Source organism: Octodon degus, unplaced genomic scaffold (assembly GCF_000260255.1).
Source record: "Octodon degus isolate 3935 unplaced genomic scaffold, OctDeg1.0 scaffold00169, whole genome shotgun sequence".
NCBI classification, from domain to species: Eukaryota; Metazoa; Chordata; class Mammalia; order Rodentia; family Octodontidae; genus Octodon; species Octodon degus.
The window spans coordinates 3,906,610-3,926,020 of record NW_004524745.1 but is presented as its reverse complement, the minus strand read 5'-3'; the positions used below and the strand labels follow the sequence as shown (position 1 = coordinate 3,926,020).

Below are 19,411 nucleotides of genomic sequence, written 5' to 3'. Positions count from 1 at the left end.
GTGTTTGTAAATAGGATCACAAGTCCGCATCTTGTACAGCAATTAACCACTAAGAAGAATATATGCAGTGTATTATTTGTTGAAACTGTACTTCCAATTTGATTTGAAACTGTCTCATTGCTCTCTGTTTATCAATAAAACTTTGAAAAAAATAAAAAAATAAAACTACAAGGAAGAAAAACATTTATAACAAAAGGGAAGGTGTCCAGATCCCTACAATAATAAACTATAAAGTTGACCTGTGGCCCAAAGGCCACAAACACAAATGCTAAATTTATTTCTGAAAATCAAAAGATTGAAATATAGCCATGTAAATAGTGCCAAAAATTGTGCTTATTCCTTTTACGCATCAATTTAGACACATTTTTAAATCAGTTGTGTCATAGTGAATCTCCAAAAAATTAATAGCAAACCATCATTAAATTAAAAAAAAACTTAAATCCAGCAAATGAAACTACTGATGGAAGATCTAAGGTATATGGTATATGCAATGGAAGGTCTCAGACAGAGAGTTAAGGATAGAAAACTTTTGACATGATATGTAAGTTCTATGCAAATAAAAGATTTCATCATAATGGTCTAATTTTAAAACACTTTCTACTGAAGTTTCTTTATATGCCCTGTCATGTTCAGAAAGTAAATCTAAAAAGGCTTGAGGTGTTTTAAGTAAGAAACACTCAGGAATAAAGTACGAGTTTGCTACAGCTGCTATTAAAAAGTATCCCACCCACTCTGGGAACCTCAAATAGAAGACCTTTCTTTTCTCTCAGTTCTGGAGGATATAGAATCCTAAGATCAGGAGGTCAGGTCCTCCTGAGCCCTGTGAGGGAAGGGTCTGTCCCAGGCCTCCCTCCCAGGCTTATGGATGGCAGTCCTTTCCTATCCTATCCATCATTTTCCCTCTGTAAGTATCAGTGTCCAAATTTCTTCTTATGAAGACACTAGTCTTAACGGCTTCAGACCCATCCTAACGAACTCACTCTAACTTAATTACGTCTACATACACCCCACCTCAAATCATAGTCACACTCTGACATAGCAGGGGTTAGGATTTCTATATATGAATTTTTGAAGGGACACAGTTCAGCGTAAACCATACGGCCTATATTTGTTCTAATGTATTTTTTTGAGTTTTTGCTTTGGGATTTTTATTGTGTTTTCAAAGAACAACCATGAAGTGGGGAGGGAGAGATTTAATCATTTAATTCAGGAGTAAAAATGTTCACTAGAGCCCATACAATGGAATTAAATATCAAGCAAGAGCCCAAACTAAATGAATTAGGCATCCCTGACTATAAAAGAGGCAATGATAATTTGAAGGAGACACAGTGGTCCTTGCATTTGACCATTCTACTTCATACTAACAATGGCAGTATCCAAATGTATAAATTCATGAACAAATTAGAGACACAATTTCAATTACAAATTGAACAAATAATCTGGGACTATCTAAGGAGAGATCACAATTAAAGTGATATTATAATAATATGGGAAGTAAAATTAATATTATTTATCCATTTTCTGATGTCTACATTGAGATTGATTTTCTTTGTTAGAATAAGACTGAAGTAATAATTATTTAAATGTCATTAATAGGATATGGGTAAAATGAAATTTTGTAGCTTTTCTGAATCAGGTAGACCAGCCAAGATCTGAATGATGACTAGTCTATTACTTCAAGATGACATCTTCCATTTCAGATTCATCATAAAACATCTATGTATTTAAAATAAAAAGCTACCGCTAATCTATTTTAATAGGGCTTTTGACTTTTATCTTTATATTTTCCCCTTCAGGCTTCCTCAGCTCCCTGGAAATACCACCAAGCAGTTTACTTGAAAGAATTAGAAAGCACTGATGTTGTTTGTAGTACTAATTTCCATCAGGTTTTTGAAAGCAGCAGTTAATGCTTAAAATTTTCACTTTGACTAATTCTGTATACTACTGTCTATAATCTGAGCAACAGCATCGAAGACAGCCACGTGCAATACAAAAATCATGGTTGAATACTGATCTTGTTCTTCTAAATGTGTACCATTTCTAATGTCTTATTATTATTGTGTTCTTTAAAATAAACTAAAAAACAAGGACAAGAAAAAAGTAAGATTTATTGCAACCATTAACGTCTAATTATTTGACCAATCTTGCATACCCATATCTGTTAATCTGAACAACAGATTTGATGATAAAAATATGTAATATAACAATCATTATTAATTTTTTATTCTTGTTTTGAAATTCTGTACCATATATATTTCTCTGTTTCTGCCTTTGTTTTTGCTACTTGGTTTTGCTCATGTTTTTTTTTTTTAACTCTATAAAATAAAATAAGAGGGCCAGCCTAATAGCTCAGCAGATTAAAGCGCCTGTTTCGGCAGAGCACAGTGGCCAGGGTTCGTCCCCTTGAGTGCCGTGTGGGCCCCGCCCGAGGGGCGCACTGAGATCGCAATTGAGACTGGGTGTAGTGGCGCATGCCTGTAATCCCAGAACTTGGGAGGCTGAACTCAGGAGAATCACTATGAATCTGATCTACATAGTGAGATTCTGTAGATGCGGTAGATCCTGTCCTAATTACAGTAATAAATAAATAAGCGTTGATGTTTCTCAGCAAACACACATTCCTTCCTATGATTTTCAGTCATAACTTCCAAACACTATGGGATGATGCTGGAATATACTTGATTTACTTTGTGGCCTGTGCTGGTGACTCACCAGATATCTCTTTTTATCAATCCTAATACCTTTTACTATCATTCAACACAGAAGCTGAACAGCTTTCTCAAACATCAAATATAAACCCAGTGTTTCCTGTTAGCGTGGGGGAGGGGACGAGTACATTAGATATATAAAATCCTATGCTATATATATTTGGCTCAGAGATCTGAGTGTTTTTAAATGTTTTCTGAAAACTCTTCTAAAGTTTTCATTGTGCCTACTTAGATTCTAGGATCCATAATTTGTCTAGCTAGCTTTTGTTGTTTTTCTCAAAGCTATTTAGAGGCTCATTTTCATTATTAGTATGAGGGATTTGTTTTTCCCTGAGCGTTTATGAATTTGTTTATTTGGAGGACTTGCATTTACCATTCACTGATTTTTCCTTAACATCCCTGTTTCTCCTTAAAAAGTGTGCATAACTACAATTAATTTGACTCTTGTCTTTTAAAATTATTTTTTATTTTTCATTACACATGTTTGCAGTACATGATTTTCACATTTGTGTGTGGAGTTGGTACATGTGCATAACATCTTCATTCCATTCTCGTCTTCCTTTTCCTCCCTGCTCCCAGAATCTCTTCATTCTCTTCCCATTTAAGAAAGCTCAATTTCCCTACTCTGTTACCTTTAAATTTCCTCTTTATCTATAATTATATGGGTTTCTCATGTAAGAGGAACAATGTAAGACATGCAAGATATTCAACCTTGCATATCTGATTTATTTTACTTAACATTATCATCTCCACATGCCTCTATTTCTCTACAAATGACTTAAATTTGTCTTTATGGCAGAGTAGTACTCCCTGGTGTGTTAATATCACATTATCTTTATGCATTCACCTCTCACTGAACTGTGGGCACTTCCAAGATTTAGCTATTAGGAATTGTGCTTCAGAAGCATGGAATGACAAGTGGAAAGGGCTGTGAGAATTTGGTCTCTCTAACACAGAGGCAAAATATAATAAAATTGATAATGAAACATCCCTTTTTGGTATAAATCTACAAAAATCTTAATATACATAGTCAGAGACATAGAAAACATATTTATTTAAATAATGTTTGAAGTAGCAACAGTACGAAATAATAACATCTGTTAATGGAGAGTAAATAAATGATGTGATATCTAATCTATGGACTGCTATTCATCAGCTCAAAAATAACATGGCCTGCTACATAAGTAGCAGACAGTTTCTTGGTTTCTGTGCCTCTTTTGAATAACCAGCCTGCAAACTCATTTCTTACCTGAAAGGAATTTTCTCTTCATAGAACATCTGAGTTGATTTAACATGTACAACTTCCCCATCCCTGGACAAGCCCAGGAAAATATTCTTTGTAATAGATCCTTTGCATATTTTGCAGGAAATATTAGCACTGAAAAAATTTAGAAACATGCATTAGAATAGTGTCTGCCACACAGTGTTTAATGTAAGTTACCAATTTGTGTTTCTCATCTACACAGGAACCCACAGCATTAGCTAAAATAATGTTGCATGGGAAAGTGTAAAACTCAAACTTTTTATACTATTGCATTGTGGCTGTGAGCTAAGAGTAATTCCTAAATAATCAGCATTATTACTGTAGAGTGAGAGCATAGGGGATTCTAACTTCAAATAGAATTGTAGCAGCCTCAGAAATCTGTTATAGGATTGTAGGTACATGCTCAGGAACTGAAGGACTGATGCCCTTAACCAACATCAAAGTGCTTATATAGTCTTCCTGATTCAAAGAGTAAAGAATACAGGAGTATATAACAAAAGAAATCCTCTCAAACATACTTTTCTACCCAAATATTTAGCCAAAAGGCAAACTGCAGTTCTAGGACTGATCAGTGCAGTAACTGTGTGTAGATTTGAAATGTGTATGAGGTGACCTCTATTTCGTCTCCATTTAATTAACCAGTTTGTTTGTCTAACAAAAGAGACATATGGATTATAGATAGTAAAGATGAGTTATCACACGCTGTGAAGTAAAGCATTATCCAGAAGTATTCCATCATCAAATAGAAATGGACTTGAGGATGAAGTTTGAACAATTTCAAAACTCCAAGTATGCTGGAAAAGGAGGTTGCCTACACTTAGTTCTGGGTCAAATGCAAAGATGCCCCATTGCAGAGCTGCGTCTTGGAAGCCACCACCATCATACTGTGATTACTCTGGTCCACATTTTCCCTTTCAAGAGACAGAGGCATCTCAGCTCCCACCCCAGACTGGCACCATTGCATATTTAGTTTCTTTTAACCAAGCAACTTCTGGTTACCATGTTGTTAATTGCAGAAAAAGAACAGACTGATGATACAGATTTTGTTTCTGAACTCATTGTACTTTGTACTTGGTCTCTGTTATGCTTTATATGTATATGGCCTCCAAGAGCCTCCTGGGTACAGAGGCAAGGCATTTGGAAGAGGACTGGACTGTGGCGGTGTCACAGCTGACCTCCTGTTAGGAGGTAGAGCCCAGTCAGTGGAGGTAGGCCACTGGCGGTGTCACCTGGAATAGTGTATCTTCCTCTTCTGTTCGTGCGTTCTCTCTCTATTTCCCAGCTGCCACCATATGCACAGCTTTCCTCTGTCCCAGCCCTCTGCCCTGCTGATTGTGCCCTGCAGCCTCCCAACCAAAGATCATAAACATGAACCAACATAAACCTCTCCTCTTTCAAACTGTGGATGTCAAGTCCTGTTTTCTAGCAAGAAGAAAGTGACTCAGGAGTTTCTAACAAGGATGAAGCTTCTCATGGCAGTTTGTCTGCAGGGAGGCTGTGTTGACCATGTTTTATGTATTCCCAAACCACACAGTACTTACATTTTTCCTTTGTTAATAAATAGTCCTTTTGGTGTCTGCATCAGTCATGCAAGGAATTTGGTGAACATGAGCCAGATTTTGAAGGCTGGGTCTCTGTGGGAAATGCTGTCTTTATAAGTTTAAAAGATGAGCAGTTTTTGGGGGGTTTGGGGGTCAAACCCAGGACCTTGGCACACAGGCGTTTATGTCACTGAGCTATCTCCCTGACCCATAAAATCAGCAAATTTAACTGGTACCTTTTTTAGATGACATTGAACACAGGAGTGCATGACTAATATGAATTATTTATTAGAATATTGTTATAGATTATTTACTAGAAATATTAGAATATTATGATAATAAATAATTATTAATTATTTAGTTACATATTAGTTTTACAAAGTAATATTTTGTTTTGGCATTCATGCACCTCCTTTGATTATTTTTCACCTCACCCCCTATGTCCCCCATGCGCTTCCTGATCTGTAACAGTCTCCCTTCTGCTTTTCTTTCCCCTGATTACTTAATTTTTAGAGATAAGACATGGAATATTTGATTTTCTGAACCTGGCTTATTTTGCTGAACAGGACTTCTACTTCCATTCATGTCCTGCAAATGACAGGATTTTCTTCCTCTTTATGTACCACAGACCACATTTCTTCTACCTGCTGGTCTGCTGATAGGGCCCCAGACTGTTCCCATAGCTTAGCTATTGTGAGTTGCACTGCAGCAAATGTGGGTTCACAAGCATCCCTGGAATGTGCTCGTGTTCATTCTTCTATGACCATACTGGAGCAGTAGAGCTGGATCAAACAGTAGCTCTATTTTTACTTTTCTGAGGAATCTCCCTACTGATCAAGCTTAGTAATTTCCTTCTTCTCTCCGCTGCTGTCAGTAGCATTCATTTTGTAGCTAACATTCCAATTTTTATCCTTCATCCCAATTGCCTGATGATCTGCTTCCAAGTTACTCTTCTACTTTCACGTCTTCACTGTAAATGGAAAAAGGGTTTTTGGGGAAACCATGGTTTCACCAATATTGTGGTTGCTGCTATTAGAGATCATCATCATATGATAAACCAAGGCTAAGCCCTAATTTTCTTTTCCCTACACAAATGTCTCTAGAAACAACTTATATTTGATACCCAACTGCCTAAAAAATGGCTTCTTTATGGGTTGAGAGATTTCCCCTAGAGTCGTGTGTGTTCATTGGTGGCTCTGTCAAGGACCCCTTACCCAAACCTGCTGCCAAAGCTAATACCCTTTTGCCCGGGATTTAGAATACATTAATCTGGACTCAAAAAGTATTTTACTGCTGACCTGTTAAAAACCAACCCCACAAATGATGAAATTTTTATCGAGTCTTCTTCCAGAATTTATAGGGGTGCTCAGAGATTTAGCTTGGCAAAATTTGAACATGGCAAGTTTAGGGCATGCTGGATAGAAATCGCATCATTAATCCTCAACGAAGTGACTGAGCTTACTTGGCATTCACCTTTGGCTTTAGCCAGACAATAAGAACATCTTTCTTAGGAACAAAGAAGAACGAGTTCAAATAGAGAGAGGAAGAAACAGTGAGATGGAGGAGGAAAGGAGACTAGAAACACATAAATGAGACTTATGTTCCTCTGGGCCTGTGAGTCAGAGTAATATGCTACCACCAACTCCCAAACAGAAGTTGAAATTTGTTTTATGTTTTGTTATTTTTGTAATTACTTTTCTAAGAGAGAATTCTCCCAAGGAAACCTGTTTTATCTCATCCTTCCACAATGTAAGAGCATAAAGTTTGTAAAAGTTTTTAAAAAGTTTTCCCAATGTGTGAGTTGGCATCTTAATCCTAATAAAATAATAAAATGACTCACCTAAAAAAAGAAAGAAAGATGCCTTAGAATTCTTATATAAGGAAGTATTTTAGAACTATTTTAGAAGCAAATAATTACATTACCTAAAAATATATTTGATTGCTTGCATTTTGGAAAGCCTTTTTTGTCAGTTATTCAATCTTACACTGTGGTAGTTAGTAAACTATCATGTTTGCTTTTTATAATTTGGTCTGCTTGGAAGATGTCCCCTTTAAGACACATGCTTCAGTTAGCATGTAGAGAATTTTTAGTTTTCTGGCCCTTTTTACAGGAAAAATGTGTCCCACATCAATAAAATGAGTAACTTAAAAGAATACACACACATAGCCTACGTATGAAAATAACGATAGGGAATTTATATCATTAAAAGCCACTTAGCTCATTTTATAAAGGAAAAAACAGATTACATGAGTTAAAAATTAGACAGTGTAGGATTTCAAGATGATTGAAAACATTAGCCACTTCTTTTATAAATCACTCTTAAAAACCTGAATAAGAATACTCTAGCTTTCGTGCAGTTAGGAGATACATAGAACTATAAACCAAACACATGAACACAGAGAATACATGAGAAAATGGTTGATGATTTGGCAGGCAGGAGGAAGAGTAAATTCACAATAGCATGAAACAAAAAAGAAGCAAGCCAGTGTAAGCCTCAGAACCTTGGACGAAGTCCATGAATTGAGACAATGGTCATTATTGAAGCCAGTTTGAAAGTCTACCCAGGAGTAATGAGAGCTTTATGTCTTTACATTTATAGTTTGGCAATCATACCACTCCCAACCCCTACCCAAGTACTGGAAATCCAAGCACAGAGGAGGCTAAGTGTAGTGCCTTACTGAAAACTGAACAATTAAATTTTATCTGCATAAAAGTACTGTGAAACCTCAAAACCCTTCCCCCTGCATAGATTCAGTATGATAAAAAAAATTAGCATATCCCACAGGGATGAAGTTGGAATGTTCTCTTTTTCAAACATTGTTTTAGAAAATAGCAAAACTATAGGAACTTGAAATTGGAGATGAAAAGCTATTGATCATCTTGATGATATCTACCCGTCCATATATCCCATCCAAATACACTGATTCCAATCTTATTTTTTGCTTCTGCTTTAAGTACAGACCATCAGAGGTAACCAAACACTTGAGAAACATTAGTTTGAGGGCCTTTCTCCTTCTTGTTACTAACCCCAGCAGTTTGAAGTGTTCTATGTCTGCCAAAGAGCTTTGCTGTGACTCTCTTGTGGTGGCTCAGTTTGTATATTCTATTTCTTAAATAATAGGCCCTGGGTTGCATTTCTTGCCAACTCTCAAATTAAGTGGTTTAGATGGAAACAACTCCATCCCCAGGCCTAGGAGTAGACATCTAATCAATGAGGACCAATCAAAGCATGTTTGCCAGCCTCTAAGCACAGCAATTGTTTAAGTAAAGGGACTCAGGATTACATCAGAGATAATTCCAGATCTTTGCTTAAGAGCACAGGGTCAGAAATTCTTTCCTTTCTGCTAGATTTGAACTTGGGAAAGTGTAAGTGTGACCTTCTAGAGCACAGTCAATGGAAAATGTTCATCTGAGAGGGAAATCTGATTGTGTAGGGTTGTAGCACCAAGACAAAAAGTGGCTTTGTTTTCATTACACCAATGAATTGGATCTACGAGTGTTTAAGAAATATACCAAATCTTTCAAAGGCATGACCCAGTGGTTTCCCTTTCCTGTTTAAATCAGCTTGTATCGGATCATCTAAACTGCACAAACTCTAATATAATGATGCATTTGGAGGTTAAGCACAATCAAGACAGAATTTTATGGACTAATGTAATCCCTGTCCTCAAACCAAGCAGGCTATGCATCCCAACAAATATTGTGTATCTGATGTTTCTACCTAAGTGGTTTTTCAGAACAAATACATATCACATTAATAATAAACCAGAAGTTCTTTTTAACATTTTATTCTCCAACATCAAGCACATTTAATGAGTAAAAGGGTTCAATAAATGTTTAGTGAATGATTTAAAGGTGACAGGCTGAATAAGCAAACAAATCCCTGACCTTGTCTAACATGAAACCATACAGAATAGATCCTCTGTAGAGATAATCACTAATGCCAATTTAATGATTTCCAGGAATGGTGGTAAACTCTCAGCCTACTTCAGTGGAAAGAACCATATTCAATTAACTTTATCTAATCCAAATAGAATATGTTTATAACATACTCAGTGCTTTGTTAGAGATTAGAAAATAAAAGTTAAATTGGCATGGCTCTTGTCACATAGATATTTGTCATCTACTATGGATAGCTGGGGTATCTCTAAAGAATGTATGAAATATATGTTATATATATATATGAAAAGATAATAGTGTCATCTGTCCCAGCTGCCCACCCCATGAGAGCATCATTTGAGACTATCTATGATGACAGATAAAGCACCATCTGTATTTGGATACTTAGAGACATAGAGACTTTACCTCCTCTGAAGTCAGGCTAATTCACTGTCAGGAAGGTCAATGCCTAAAATTTCATCCATATATTAAAACTGAAGTCTGGGCATTTTTGGGTATAATGATAGTCCCTATAAGCTATAAGTTTATTTTCATATTTTGTTATTGGTGTGTGTGTGTGCTTATGTGTGTGTGTGTGTGTGTGTGCACTGACAAGTTCTCAACTACTGAGCTGCAACCCCAGTCCCATTTGAGAACTTTTCATGCCTTATGACACAGAAGTCATTTGTCTGTGTACCTTATTTTCTTTACGTGAAACAAAATTCCATTTTCAAATTCACTCTCGCTTCTGAGGCCTGGGAATTCTCCTCTAGATATATACGAATTTGTTTGTACAACAGTGATAACTGAAATCATTTAGGAAAGGACAACTACATGCCATGTATTATGCTAAGTCCTTTGTGTACATTATTTTTTTCTTGAACTTCTTGTAACTTCTTGTATGGCACAATGGAAGAAAATTTATCTGAGAATTTGAATACTGTAAGCATTCATCTATGTTATTCTAGATCAGCAGACATTTTTAATCACATTATGTGATAATAAAAGATCAATTTGATACAACATGCAGTGCTAAGAGATGATGTGATCGCCAGGGCTGAAAACGACAGGCAGGTGGTGCAAAAATGCACAAGGTGGTCCTGCTCACAGAAGCAGGTTAGAAAGAAGCCCTAGTGGGACTCCTTGATGCTGTGAAACTTTCATAAACAACCAGTTTATTCACTGGTGAGCAAAAGATATTCCAGATGCATAGCCCCAAAAATGAAGGCTAGTGGAAGCAAGCAGGACACTGCCTGGTCTTTTCCAAAAATCTGGTGCCTCATCTTGTCTTGAGGCTGCCAGAGACAAGGAGAATACTGATCGTTGATGATCTTCCCAAACCCGTTTTGTGTTAGAAATAAGTTTTATATTTTTGGAAAAAAAAATGCTTAAAACTTGACTACATTTTATAAAACTATTCTTATGAAATGGGTATGGCTTACAAATTCTGATTGTGCCTTAATAATGTAATAAGTAAAATAGATTCACTATATATATTTACATCATTAAATATTTACATTTTCTACAATATATACTTTCCTTTCACATGTCAGGAAGCTATTTTCATTCAATGCAAAGCATATGCAGTAAATTTTTAAGTGACTTTCCTGACATTAAAATCAAAAATTCTGTAAGACATTCATACATTTTATTTTTAAAAAATTGTTTTCAATTATTTATTTATTTGATGCAGGGTCTCACTACACAGCTTGGACTCATAGTATCCTTCTGTGTCAGCCTCCCCAGCACTGGGATTATAGACCATGCCCAATTAAAGTGGCCAGTATGGCATGTGATACCAGGGACTGAACACAGGTCCTTGCGATTCCCAGGCAGACATATAGACCACCACGCTATCTCCCCAGCCCCATATGTTTTAAATTTGTTTATTTCTTATTATAATTAATGTTTCAAATTATACACCAGAACTGTCAGCCTAGGATGTCTTGTAAATCATTCTTTCTTCAAAGTTAAGATATATAAAATCAGAAATACTAATCTGGAATGGATCAGGTCTGCCAGTCGAAGGAAATTACCTTTTACTGTAGGAATTAGTATGAACTTTACAGATGAGAAAACTGGAAGTCACAGAGGTTAAGTCATTTTCTCAAGGTCACACAGGAAATAGGCAGCAGAGCCAAGATTCAAATTATGTTTTCTCTGATTCCAAAGCCCATTCCCATAACCAGCAAAATACAATATTCAAAAAATAATGACCAAATAAAATACAGTATGACTGATTTGGCAAAACTCTAATGGACGGGGGCTTGCCCCTTAGCTCAGTTCTTTACATGGCTGCTTCAACAAAGCAGTCAGGCTCAGGTTGTTGTGGTTCGATCCCCACAACTCAAGCCACCAAACCTACCCTGAAGGCATTCAGAGCAAAAAAACCCTCTAATGGAATCTAGTTTCGCCCTACGTTAAATGCTTCAGTATACAATAAAGTACACTAGAATATAACTCCATGAGTTTAAGGTTTTCATCTATCTTGTTCACTACTATAGTTCCAGACCTGTGACAGTGACTAATATATAAGAAATATTTAGTAAATATATGTAAGACAAATGAAAAAAACAGATAATTTATTTTCTTTCCTTAGTACTTATATAAACCAATGTTTAACTGTATTAGAAATGAGTGGATAACAGTGGTTTTTGTTATGTTTACATTTGACTAATATTATGTTTATAAACAAATTTTAAGTCATATTTCCTCCTTTACAATACCGTGGTGTGTTTTAAAGTTAGTATTTATTTCGAGCAACTACTTATTAGGTGCATACAGTATGTGGCCAAATCTAGATATTTGCAATTTATTCTTCGGGGAACAAACAAATCTTGCCCTCATGGAACCTACATTTTAGAGTGGAAGAGCAACAAGGAACAGTAAGTTGATGAGTAAGTAAATAAAAAAGTGTATTAGAAAAACAATAAATATGAAATGAAAAAGAAAAGTAGATGAAAATCAGAAGCACTGTGGGAGAGGAGCTGCAACTATTAATATTTCAAAATATCCCGAGCAGACCTCACAGGGAAGGTGACAGGTGAGTGGAGTGCGACAGAATTAGGTATGCAGGCATCTAGAGGAAACACGTTACCCAAGATAGAGGAAACAACAAACTCAGACTGTTCAACAAGACCTGCATGTCTGAGCAACAGCAACAAGGCCACAAGGACTCAGGAAGGAGGAGCAAATGGGAGAGTTGAAAGAGATGAAACATGGGGCAGGAGGTGCAAAGCGCGCATGGTCGTGTGCCCTCTAGGCGTGCTGGCTTGTCCTCCAAATGAAACAGCGTGTGGTTTTGAGTATTAATTGCTCTGCTGAGAAAGGATTAAGAGGGTCCAAAGGTAAAAGCAGAGAGACTGGGAGGAGTTGATTGTAGTAATCCGACTAGTGCTGAGAGTGTGACTCAGATCCCACTCGAGCTGAGAGTGATAGTGAAGGTGAAGAGATTTGATGAGATTATGGGCATATTTTGAAGGTAGTGTTAACAAGATTTCTTGATAAACAGCACATGGAGTGTGAAGAAAAGCAAACCAATATTGAGATTTGGGGCCTGATAAAATGGTATTAACTGTGATGCAGAACACTACATTAAGTTAATTCGGGTACAGAGAAGAGATCATCTCTAGATACATTATAAGAACAAGATATTTAGGAAAGGAATCTGAACTGGACATGAAAATTTGAAAATCATTAATACACAGCTTCACAGATTTCAAGGAGCAAAACAAGGTAGTCATAAGGTAACAGAGGCATAAAGAGAAGAGAACACAACAAAACAGAAATCTCTCCTTCTAGTCCATTAGGAGGACTGGAGAGAGGGGAAACAAGCAGAGATCGAAACTGAAGAGCTAGTAAAGTCATAGAAAAACAACTAGTGTGATGTCCTGAAAACCAAAGGAAGACAGGACTCCAAGGAGGAAGGAAAAACATTACCACTAGTGCCAAAGAATTTCAGCAGATAAGGTGAGGATTAAGAACAGAAATATAGAGGCATAGTCATGATTAAAATGATTCTAACAGAAAATAGAGAAAAAAATGATAGGCAATATCTAACATTAATAATAAAGAGCTTTGAAGAATTTTGTTGCAAAGAACTAAGACAAAGAAAAATCTTCAAAAACTTTTTAAAAATACATTTATACATTTTTTAAAAAATGCATATATATATTTTTTAATTCAGGGAAAATTGTGGGCACAGTCCTCTGTTACTATGCAGTCAACTCTTCTACATTTGCGGAAATCCCAGGGGTCAACACACCCAGAGTGTAATGGATAAACATTTTCCCAGGAAAACTCCCTTTGTGATAATAGTATTTCTCCTACCAAGTAAGTATCTAAAAATAGGGGTTTTTTAAAATTTTTTAATTTTAAATAAATACAAAATAGTGATTTTAAAAAACAGCATTAGAAACAATACAAAATTTCACTAAACAGTGTAGTAGGAATTCAACAATGGTTGCCGTATTGTATGATGTCATCTTCAAATTAGTTGTTCAGGTTGCCAGATATAAACATGCAAGAAAAATTTAAAGATAAACCAACACAGTAACAAAAAAACTGTAAGAAATTCAAAAGAAAAAAATGAGAATAAAAAAAAATTAGGTGTTAATTACTCCTTTCAAAAGACCAGGAGAAAGCAGAACTATTACCCAAATTATCCTGCACTGATACCTAAATGTGTCTTTTTCCCTTCTTTCCTTTGTCTTTTTCCTCATCCCAGGTTTTCCTTCCCATTAAACAAATGTTTTCCCTTTCACAGTATCTATTGTACCCTTAGATTTTAATTACTCTTTCAGGTTCTCACACTAGTGAGGTAATACGATGTTTGTCTGATTTATTTCACATACCAATATAGTCTCTAGTTGCATCTATTTTTCTACAAAAGCCTCAAATTTATTTTTTATAGCTGAAAAATACCTCACTGCTAAAATATTTTAAAGGACGAAATAATGACCTACTTATATGCTTATGAGTGTGACACAGTAGATTGAAAAAATAGAATTACTAGTACCAGAATTGCTGGAACAATGTTCTTTAGTAAATGGGAGGTGTGGCAACCAGATCACGAGGGCGGCTCTCCACAGGATCACAAGCAGTTGGTCTCTCCCAGGGACATATGGAAAGTAAAGCATGAGTTCAAGAAGGTGACTGTGATGATGAGGTGGAATCTCACTGACTACTCACTTTTTGTCAGTGAAATGAAAGAAAAGTCATCAGCTGACAGCAAGAATGAGGAAGAAGCCATGATATTTGAGGAAACCAAGCAAAAGTCCCAACTAGCCACCCAAGGGAGTTAGGAACAAAACTGATCAGCGATGAATAAAATGATAGGTGGCAGCGTGGAGGGAAGGCCACCACTTACACTGGGGGCTAGGAATTCAAAGGGAGGCAAGTCAGCAATGCTGTGGGCTTTTCTCAACTAGGTTTACCCATGAATGTGAGTAAAGACTTGTATTTATCCAGAGCTATGGTTTTGTCAAGGTCAAAACGCAAGAGGTACAACCATAAAATCAAGCTTGGTGGGCATGTGACAAAGAGCGGCAAGGAAGTCAGAGACAGCAAAAGGCAGTAGCATCCATGAAGTAGAGGTACTGTGCTCTCTTTTTAGTTGGGCCCCTTTTTTTCAGCCACAGTTTTTCCCAAGTTTGGTTTTGTCATTTGTCCTAGTACATCCTTTTGTGTATCATGTAAAAATAATGACAGTTTGTTCATCTATTCAAAAAGATGCACTGATAAAGACCTGCTGGTAAATATTAAGTACTGACAAATGCCTCTCGGATATAAAGTTAAGTGAGATTGGTCTTTGGCAAGGGGTTCATAGTCTAGCAAAGAAAACAAATGGGTAAAAGAGGAATCACAAGCAATATGGTAAGTACCACTGGATTATAGACAAAACTCTAAATCATCCTTGAAGGTTTATTAATGATTTCCATTGGGAGGTGATTCTGGAATTGGAGTTTTGAAGATCAAATAGAACTCAATGAAAGAAGATAAAAAAGGGCTTTCCGTGGTTCTTCTAAGTTATAAATAAAATTACTGACTGAGGTTGGAAGAAAATACTAAGCTTGTGACATAACTCTTAAAGACTACCTCTGAAATTATATAGTTTCATCAAAAGCTACAACTGGTCTACCACCCATCTGCTGATAGCAAGATTGAGAAGACATAGCCATTTCACACATATCTGTTTGCTCTGCCTCATACATGAAGCCACCTTTGAGCAAGTTTCTCTAATCACTCAACTAGGAAACCTAAGTAAAGAGGAGATTGGTTTGCTATGCGTCATTTGTCCCTAGAAAATTCAGTCAGGCCCTCATAATTAATCACAAACTTTTCCTCTAAGCACTAGAAAAAAAAACACTTGCTTAATATTTTGTTTTAGTGTCATACTCATCGACCTGTAACTTGTATGTTCATTGAAGATGGAATCAGATTGAAAACCAATAACCTTCTCTGAACATAGTGAAGATAACAGTGTTTGAGAACTGTTTTCATGCTAAAGATATTGAGAGGAAGTACTGCCTGAGGTGGTTATTGAAGACAAGTAGGGCAGGATAAATGGAAGAAAAAGACAGGATATTGGCCTCCAGAAACAAATTGAGATGTAAGAGGTTTGCACTCATTTCATAAAAGGGAGTAATCTAGGTCAGCCTGGGTAAAGTCCTTAGAAATCAAAGATAATGTCTGGATCCTGACATCTGGGCAAGGGCTCTCTTAAGCTGGAGATAAAAGCCAGACTTACTTGGGGGAAACTTGGAAACCTTTTTTAAATAAAACAAAGGAAATTATGTTCTATGACATCACGCCAGCTCTGCCAATTCCCAGCTTGCCAGGGCTTGTCACAATGTTTACAATCACAAATTCAAATACACCAAAGTCCTTAGTTGCACTGCAGTTCAGCAAGGCTGCCAAGAATCTGGGATAATTCCTTCAAGGGAAAGGAAAAGCAAACAAACAAACATAAATTGATGACAGATGAAGAATTACATTTCAGCTTGGGTAATAAACACTAGAGAGTTAAATAAATTGCATTAAATGGGTCAGCCCAGGGTCTAATTGATATCCAAGCCACTAATTGCTTTTTTTCTTTTCTTTAATTGTAAAAGTCTAGTACCAAAAGTCGTTTTATTTTATATCTGCAGTGCCTATCTTAGCTTTTATAGCTTAAAAACCAAAATACAGATTGAATACTATTTTTATTAAGGTAAAAAATATTGCCTGACCAAAAAGGCAGTACAACCAAGAAAGAGACTTCCTTTGATTTTCTTCATTTTTAGTATAATGCTTGAGTGAACTATCTGATAAGCAGAAAATCCAACTCTCTCTCTACTCAGTTTTTGCTGGAGAAGCAGGAGGTGGAAACTAGAAACCCTGAAGTTGCCAAAGTTAAAACAATCTGATTACATTTCCTCTCAACATTAGAAACAATTTAGTATTATGCCAAGACTATTTAGCCCAGAAAACAAATATGTTTCCTTTAGGGAAAGGCAGCTAAAGCCAATTAGGAGAGTATGCCAATTGGTGAAGTTGAGAAACATCATTGAAATACACCATTTCTGCTTCAACATAAAAATCTTGTTTTAAAATACTTGAATGATTAAAGAAACAGCAAGTCAAACATTACCAACAATCACTCTATAGGTGGGTTTTCTAATCTAGGAGGGTATTGTCTTTTGTTTCATTTTGTATCTTTTAAGCAACAACCATGCTACCCAAGCAAAAAGATTTTGAAAATCGAGCTCCATGAATAGTGTAGACTGTAATGAAAGTGACTACATGATAAATTAATCTGACACAATTAATCATGAATCATTATTGTGCTATATGGTGATCATGTATAACTGACAATTTATACTTTTGCATCTAGTATTTTTAAGAATTCTTCTCTTTTTTTATGTCTCAACACATACTGTCAGTGTTGCCTGACAGCTTTCATCGTTTCAAGACAGATTTTAATTCTTCTTACTTTATTCTGTCATACAAGTTAAAACAAGATTTTAGGCTTGGCACCTCAGAAGTAGGTTCAAGGCTTGTTTCAAGGATCTGTGTGCCTCTGACTCACCCTTATGTCTTACCCACCCTTCACCAATGAGATGGCCCTTCGCATGCCATTTTAACTACTCTCCCTCCACTCAGGAACCTAGAAATCCTGATGTTTGAAAAGTCAGGAAAATAAAAGCATAGAGTGTTAAGGATGTAAAGGAGGGGCCGGGGGATGGCTCAGTAGAATAAGCGCTTCCTTGGCAAGAGCAAGGATCTGAGTTCAATTCCCCGTTTCCAGGAAAAAAAGATGGATGTGAAGGAGATGGGGACTATACAGCAAGCGGGCTGGCAGCAGTGTTCAGGGGAGGAGGGAGGAGCAGGTCAGTCGACCAGGGCTGGAGAGAAGCAGAGGAGACCCTCCACAGGAAGGAGTTAGGGAGCTCATAAATCTGCACACTGGCCCCATCAGACAAAACACAAACCTTAGTACCTTTTTTTTTTTGGGGGGGGGAGCGGAACCTGGGATTGAACTCAGGCCCTTGCACTTGTCAGGGAAGCACTTAATCTACTGAGCCATCTCCCTGGCCCTGGTATAAGTGCTTGCCTGGCAAGCACAAGGGCCTGAGTTCAGTCCCAGGTTCTGGAAAAAAAAAAAAAAAAAAAAAAAAAAAAATCTCAAAACACAAAGCTTGATCCAAAAGACGGGACAATTCCCTCTTACATTATTTCACAGACACCAACACCATTTCCAGCTTTTGCACTCACATGATGACTGATATATTTCATAAATACTTATGGAATGCACTAGTGTTGAATGTGAGTGGATAAGAAGGGTGCGAGAGTCTGAACCCAGAGCATGGGTCATGCTAGGCACGTGTTCTACCACCGAGCTACAACCCAGATGTATTTTTAATCATAAAAAAAAAAAAAAAAAGCTCAGTATCGGCTGTTTATTTCTAAACAGAACCAGGTCACTGACAGGCTTAATCAACTAATCGTCGTTGCTAAATCGTTAAGCTACAAACGGGACTGGCATCAAGGATGTGGCAGGAAGAGCTGTAACAAAGTCCTGGTTCTGGCTTATTTATCCAGTATTTTAGGTTCAAAACAGGTAAAAACCTGCTTTCTGCCCTTCATCTTAAATTACTATGTGAATTTGACCCTGTTAGCCCATACTTGTCATAGGGTGAATAGTCATTACACTACTTCAGTTTTCTGGTCTTTAAAAAGATAAGAAAATTAAAATTTTATTGAGCAATTCCTGCCTACAAAGTATGTACTAGACACTTCTGTAGAAAAGTGATAGTCTGAAGCCCCCTATTTTCTTCAGGGTATGAGATCACCTGCAACAAGTAGCTATCTATCCTGCCCCAAACGTTCACAGGGAAGGGTACTTTAGAGCATCTCTTAATAATAATGTTAACAATAAAAGTAATACTTCACTTCAAATCTTTTTTCCTTAATTCTCTTTTGGGGCTTAGCAAGGACACTGATAAACCATCTTACATTCCCCAGAGTTAAAAAGCTTTTTTATTTCTAATCTAAATCCTGCCTGCTATATTTTAAATCCATTTCTCCTTATCCTATTCTCATAGAAGACAGAGAAAAGTCATTCATCCTCCTCTATATAAAAGTTCTTCATGTATTAAAGATTTCAGCCTTCATTTCTCCAGGTTATATAATGCCAATTCTGTTCATTTTTCTCATATATCTTATTTTTCCAGCCTTTTAGATTAATTCCATTGTACTCATTTTGGACTCTATGGATAATGAAATAGTCATGCAGCCCCTATCAGATTCTAATAGGGTAATCAACTTTCAAGGAGGGGAGTATTTTTAAATCTTAAATCAGAGTATCACATGATCTGAGCATAAAACATTTCTACAGAGAAGAAGGCTGGAAAATGCACATAAAATTGGCACAGAAAGCATTGGGTATTATTGTCTTATTAAAAAGAAACCTAAGGCATGTGTCACAGCAAATAAGTAAAAGATGCAAGATTAAAGTCAAAATTAAAATTACCAACTG

General features: G+C 36.5%; 1 pseudogene; it reads right to left on the bottom strand.

Moving 5' to 3' along the window:
* Positions 1-13,578: 13,578 nt before the first annotated feature.
* LOC111813188 lies at positions 13,579-13,733 on the bottom strand (annotated as a pseudogene).
* Positions 13,734-19,411: the final 5,678 nt, after the last annotated feature.